General features: G+C 45.9%; 1 pseudogene; it reads left to right on the top strand.

The window, feature by feature from the left end:
* Positions 1 to 5,354: 5,354 nt before the first annotated feature.
* Positions 5,355 to 6,062, top strand: LOC147964212 (uncharacterized; annotated as a pseudogene).
* Positions 6,063 to 7,314: the final 1,252 nt, after the last annotated feature.

The following is a 7,314-nucleotide window of genomic DNA, read 5'->3' as shown; positions in this document are numbered from 1 at the left end:
AGCTAGGGGGAGTTGATACGTCTCCATCGTATCTACTTTTCCAAACACTTTTACCTTTGTTTTGGACTCTAACTTGCATGAATTGAATGGAACTAACCCGGACTGACGCTATTTTCAGCAGAATTGCCATGGTGTTATTTTTGTGCAGAAATAAAAGTTCTCGAAATGACCTGAAAATCAACGGAGAATTATTTTGGAATATATAAAAAATACTGGCGAAAGAATCAAGGCCAGGGGGCCCACACCCTGTCCACAAGGGTGGGAGGCGCGCCCCCTGCCTCGTGGGCCCCTTGGTGCTCCACCGACCTCAACTCCAACTCCATATATTCGTGTTCGGGGGGAGAAAAAAATCAAAGAGAAGGATTCATCACGTTTTACGATATGGAGCCGCCGCCAAGCCCTAAACTCTCTAGGTAGGGCTGATCTGGAGTCCGTTTGGGGCTCCGAAGAGGGGAATCCGTCGCCATCGTCATCATCAACCTTCCTCCATCACCAATTTCATGATGCTCACCGCCATGCGTGAGTAATTCCATTGTAGGCTTGCTGGACGGTGATGGGTTGGATGAGATTTATCATGTAATCGAGTTAGTTTTGTTAGGGTTTGATCCCTAGTATCCACTATGTTCTGAGATTGATGTTGCTATGACTTTGCTATGCTTAATGCTTGTCACTAGCGCCCGAGTGCCATGATTTCAGATCTGAACCTATTATGTTTTCTTGAGTATATGTGATTTCTTGATCCTATATTGCAAGTCAAAAGTCACCTACTATGTGTTATGATCCAGCAACCTTGAAGTGACAATAATCGGGACCACTCCCGATGATGACCGTAGTTTGAGGAGTTCATGTATTCACTATGTGTTAATGCTTTGGTCCGGTACTCTATTGAAAGGAGGCCTTAATATCCCTTAGTTTCCAATTGGACCCCGCTGCCACGGGAGGGTAGGACAAAAGATGTCATGCAAGTTCTTTTCCATAAGCACGTATGACTATATTCGGAATACATGCCTACATTACATTGATGAACTGGAGCTAGTTCTGTGTCACCCTATGTTATAGCTGTTGCATGATCGATCGCATCCGACATAATTCTCCATCACCGATCCAATGCCTACGAGCTTTCCATATATTGTTCTTCGCTTATTTACTTTTCCATTGCTACTGTTACAGTTACTATAAAACCAAAAATGTTACTTTTACCACTGTTACCACTACTATCGTATTACTTTGCTACTAAATACCCTGCTGCAGATATTAAGTTTCCAGGTGTGGTTGAATTTACAACTCAGCTACTAATACTTGACAATATTCTTTTGCTCCCCTTGTGTTGAATCAATAAATTTGGGTTGAATACTCTACCCTCGAAAACTGTTGCGATCCCCTATACTTGTGGATTATCACATGAACGTATGGTGAACCGTTATGTGATGAAGTCGGGGCATGATTTATTTATTGATTGTCTTCCTTATGAGTGGTGGTCGGGGACGAGTGATGGTCTTTTCCTACCAATCTATCCCCCTAGCAGCATGCGCGTAGTACTTCGTTTCGATAACTAATAGATTTTTGCAATAAGTATGTGAGTTCTTTATGACTAATGTTGAGTCCATGGATTATACGCACTCTCACCCTTCCACCATTGCTAGCCTCTCTAGTACTGCGCAACTTTCACAGGTACCATACACCCACCATATACCTTCCTCAAAACAGCCACCATACCTACCTATTATGGCATTTCCATAGCCATTCCGAGATATATTACCATGAAACTTACCACCGTTCCGTTTGTTATGACATGTTACATCATTGTCATATTGCTTTGCATGATCATGTAGTTGACATCGAATTTGTGGCAAAGCCACCTTTAAAATTCTTTCATACATGTGACTCTGGATTCATTGCACATCCTGGTACACCGCCGGAGGCATTCATATAGAGTCATATTTTGTTCTAGGTATCGAGTTGTAATTTTTGAGTTGTAAGTAAATAAAAGTGTGATGATCATCATTATTAGAGCATTGTCCCAAGTGAGGAAAGGACGATGGAGACTATGATTCCCCCACAAGTCGGGATGAGAATCCGGACGAAAAGAAAAAGAAGGACACAAAAAAGGAGAGAAAAGGCCCAAATAAAAAAAGAAAAAATGAGAGAAAAAGAGAGAAGGGACAATGTTACTATCCTTTTACCACACTTGTGCTTCAAAGTAGCACCATGATCTTCATGATAGAGAGTCTCCTATGTTGTCACTTTCATTTACTAGTGGGAATTTTACATTATAGAACTTGGCTTGTATATTCCAATGATGGGCTTCCTCAAAATGCCCTAGGTCTTCGTGAGCAAGCGAGTTGGATGCACACCCACTTAGTTTCTTTTGTTGAGCTTTCGTACACTTATAGCTCTAGTGCATCTGTTGCATGGAAATCCCTACTCAGTCACATTGATATCTATTGATGGGCATCTCCATAGCATGTTGATACGCCTAGTTGATGTGAGACTATCTTCTCCCTTTTTGTCTTCTCCACAACCACCATTATATTCCACCTATAGTGCTATATCCATGGCACACGCTCATATATTGCGTGAAGATTGAAAAAGTTTGAGAACATCAAAAGTATGAAACATTTGCTTGGCTTGTCATCGGGGTTGTGCATGATTAAATACTTTGTGTGATGAAGATAGAGCATAGCCAGACTATATGATTTTGTAGGGATAACTTTCTTTTGCCATGTTAGTTTGAGAAGACATGATTGATTTGTTAGTGTGCTCAAAGTATTATTATTTTTATGTCAATATTAAACTTTTGTCTTGAATCTTTCGTATCTGAACATTCATGCCACAATAAAGAAAATTACATTGAGAATTATGCTAGGTAGCATTCCACATTAAAAATTCTGTTTTTATCATTTACCTACTCGAGGACGAGCAGGAATTAAGCTTGGGGATGCTTGATACGTCTCCAATGTATCTATAATTTTTATTGTTCCATGCTATTATATTATCTGTTTTGGATGTTTAATGGGCTTTAATATACCTTTTTATATTATTTTTGGGACTAACCTACTAACCAAACGCCCGGTGCAAATTGCTGTTTTTTTGCCTATTTCAGTGTTTCGCACAAAAGGAATATCAAACGGAATCCAAATGGAATGAAACCTTCGGGGGAGTTATTTTTGGAACAAACGCAATCTAGGAGACTTGGAGTGGACGTCGGGGAAGAAATGAGGCCGCCACGAGGTAGGAGGACGCGCCCCGGGGGGTAGGCGCGCCCCCCACCCTCATGGGCCCCTCGTGGCTCCGCCGACCTTATTCTTTCGCCTATATATACTCATATACCCCGAAAACATCTGAGAGCACCACGAAACCCTATTTCCACCACCGCAACCTTTTGTACCCGTGAGATCCCATCTTGGGGCCTTTTCCGGTGCTCCGCTGGAGGGGGAATCGATCACGGAGGGCTTCTACATCAACACCATAGCCTCTTCGATGATGTGTGAGTAGTTTACCACAGACCTTCGGGTCCATAGTTATTAGCTAGATGGCTTCTTCTCCCTCTCTCTCTTTGGATCTCAATACAAAGTTCTCCTCGATTCTCTTGGAGATCTATTCGATGTAATTCTTTTTGCGATGTGTTTGTCGAGATCTCATGAATTGTAGGTTTATGATCAAGATTATCTATGAACAATATTTGATTCTTCTCTGAATTCTTTTATGCATGATTTAATATCTTTGCAAGTCTCTTCGAATTATCAGTTTGGTTTGGCTTACTAGATTGATCTTTCTTGCAATGGGAGAAGTGCTTAGCTTTGGGTTCAATCTTGCGGTGTCCTTTCCAAGTGACAGCAGGGGTAGCAAGGCATGTATTGTATTGTTGCCATCGAGGATAAAAAGATGGGGTTTATATCATATTGCTTGAGTTTATCCCTCTACATCATGTCATCTTGCCTAATGCGTTACTCTGTTCTTATGAACTTAATACTCTAGATGCATGATGGATAGCGGTCGATGCGTGGAGTAATAGTAGTAGATGCAAAATCGTTTCGGTCTACTTGTCGCGGACGTGATGCCTATATACATGATCATGCCTAGATATTCTCATAACTATGCGCTTTTCTATCAATTGCTCGACAGTAATTTGTTCACCCACCGTAGAATTTGCTATCGTGAGAGAAGCCACTAGTGAGACCTATGGCCCCGGGTCGATTTTCCATTATATTATTTTCCTATCTACTTGCTATTTCTATCATTGTTTATTTTGCAATCTTTATTTTCCAATCTATACAATAAAAATACCAAAAATATTTATCTTATTATCTCTATGAGATCTCACTTTCGTAAGTGACCGTGAAGGGATTGACAACCCCTTTATCATGTTAGTTGCGAGGTTCTTGTTTGTTTGTACGGGTATTAGGGACTTGTGTGTTACCTCCTATTGGATTGATACCTTGGTTCTCAAATACTGAGGGAAATACTTACGCTACTTTGCTGCATCACCCTTTCCTCTTCAAGGGAAAACCAACGCATGCTCAAGAGGTAGCACCCCCGACATGAGAGCACGGGATTGGTTCCTCCCACGGGGAACGATGCAGAGGAGCTCCCATCCTTCCCGGCTGGAGGAGGAGGAGAGAAGACCCAGGGGGAGCCCCTTCAGGAAGGGCTCGCTCTGCCCGTTGTCCAACTCGAAGGTTCCCCGGCAAGGATTGTCATGGAAGGATCCGTTCAGGACCATGTTGTGGTTGTTGCGAAGGGGGACGGGAATCATGGCACGGCAGGCAATGTTGTCGGGGAGACTTAAGCTTCCGCATGGTAGACTCCTCTAGGTAACCGGTTTGCTTCCTTTTCTTGCTTCTTTCTTTTATCCCCCCGTTCCATGCTTCTGGCTCTCTAATACTTCTGTTTCCTTATCATTGCTTGTTATCCTCACTTGCAGTACCTCAGGTCGAAGAGCCTGAACTACTGGAGGAAGTGGCCAGCATAGGGAGGGATGTCGCAGATGAAGCCGACAAGCTTGTTGTCGGGAGCGTAAATGAGCCTCCGATGGAAACGGAGCAAGTTCTCGACGGCGTGCCCAGGGCGGGGGAGATGGTCGAGGAGAATGCTCCCCTTCAGACCATGGACCCCCTTCCCTCATTTGGTACCGCGGCAGGGGGCTCGCAGCCATCCTCAGGTCAGTGGCACTAGTGCTCACATAGCCTGGGCTTGGAGCCCCCGCCTCGTCAGTGGCGACGAGCGTGAAACTTGACGAGGAGCTCTAGCGTATCTTGGCGTCACTATATCAAGAGGTCGATGAGGCGGATGACTCTATTGCTATCGTGATGGATTTGTCCTTCCTGGAATCCATGGTGGCAGGCATTAAATAGATGTGGGGCCGTCATAACTAGAAATGGCAGGTGCTCAAGGAGCAGCGCAAGTCTGCCAAAAAGGTGGATCAGCAACTGAAGGACAAGGGCAACGAGCTGCGCGACTGGCACGGCAAGCAGTTCCAAGTCTTAATGAAGCAGTAAGAGATGATCTCGATGGCGAGGGAGGATGTCATTGCCCGGGAGGCTTGCATGGTAGAGCGCAAGGCGCTTCTGGATGCCAGGGAGCAAGACATCTCTTCTTGGGAGGAGAAACTTGAGGCCACCCTCCGTGCCAAAGACGATGATCTGGAAGCCCTTATGCAGCAGCGGGCCAAGGAGCTAGAGGAAAAACACAAGGCCGCCCTAGACGCCCTCACTGCTGATTCCGCTACCCAGTTGAAGAAACTTGCTGATGACCTTGTCGTTGCTTCCTCTGCCAAGACTGCTCTTGACAAACAGGTGACCAAGCTGACGGAAGAGCTTGCCGGGAGCGCCAAGGAGGTCGCGACCCTCAAGGAGGAGGTGCAGAAAGTGGAGACCCTTTTGAAGGATACACAATCGCAGCTCTCCTCCAAGGGTCAAGACCTCGGGACCGCCAACAGCACCATTGAAGACCTGAAAGCCAGGATCGGCAGCTTGGAGAGCTCGGTAGAGTCCAGCGGGGCCCGTGAGCAGCAGCTGACAAAAGACTTGGACACTGCCAGGCGTCTCCGGAAGGATGCATAGGACCAACTGGTGAATCACTCCGAACAGGTCAACCTCTGGATCAAGAGCTTGATCGATATTGCCGAGCGCCTCACCACCCAAGCTCCAGCGATGGGTATGGAAGGGCCAATCTTCTCGGTCAGCAGGCAAGCGGTCCTCGACGTCAAGCTAGGTGTCTTCTTCAACGAGCTGATCGACAAGCTAAAGGTGCATGAAGAGGGGAGGGCCGGTCACTTCATGACGGAAGCCCGGAAGCTTGCTCGTGATGCCCTCTTCCTGGTCTTCAGCAATATCGCCTACCGCCATCAGGACCTCGACTTAGCCAATGGCTTCAGGAAGCCGCCAGAGGGCGCGGACGTCTCTGCTGCCGAGGAGAAGGCTGCTCCCCTTGCCGCCAAGGTCATTTCCGTCCCAACGCTCCACGTGGTCGCCAGGCCCGGCGCTGAACTGTTCTCTCCACCACGTTGTCTTGTAACAAAACATGAGGCATGTCTTGTGTTTAGACACTGTTTTTATTTATGTCTGTGTGGGGTGTCCTTGCTTAATCTTAATTGTGTGTTTATCCCATTAGAGTTCACCCGTAAGTGTTTGTATGATTAGTCTCTACACATGCTTTGGTTGCTCGTCGGTATCATATTCGCTGCAATTGTTGTAATTGCGTGTTTATCCCATTAGAGTTCACCCGTAAGTGTTCGTATGATTAGTCTCTATGCATGCTTTGGTTGCTCATCGGTATCATATTCGCCGCAACTGTCGTAAGGGGGATGCCCTTAACGTTCATCTTGGCATGGATGCGTCCCGACAGGTTTTTCCTTGGTAGTTCTCAACGCAGCTGCTCATTTTGCAAGCAGGCTCAAAACAGAATGAGGGTGCAGACAAAGAAACTAGCAAGGTGCCATTACACGAGAGATTTCCTCATCTGAACACTTTGGTGCTCAAGGGATAAACAGATGTTAAATATCGAACTCATAAGAGAGCAATGACTGTATAGACTTAGCTTTTGTCCTCGCTTCCTCCCACTCACTTTAGCCGCAAGTGCTTGTCGCGCTCGCAAGCTTTGGGAAAGATGGATGTCATGGGCGTAGCTCTCTAGTTCCCGACAGGGGCCGATAAGAAACCATATGTATCTTGCGGCGGCGGGACGCGGCGCTGGGCACGACCAGTTTTCCTCTCCTCCACTCTATACTTTTTAGACAATCTGGTGGCGGCTGGCATAGAAGTCACGCTAATGCGAATGGCCTTGCCGGAGCACACTTGTCGGGGCGTCGATCAA

Source organism: Triticum urartu, chromosome 6A (genome assembly GCF_056163025.1).
Source record: "Triticum urartu cultivar PI428250 chromosome 6A, HENAU_Tu73, whole genome shotgun sequence".
Classification (NCBI taxonomy): Eukaryota; Viridiplantae; Streptophyta; class Magnoliopsida; order Poales; family Poaceae; genus Triticum; species Triticum urartu.
This window is presented reverse-complemented; position numbering and strand designations above follow the sequence as displayed.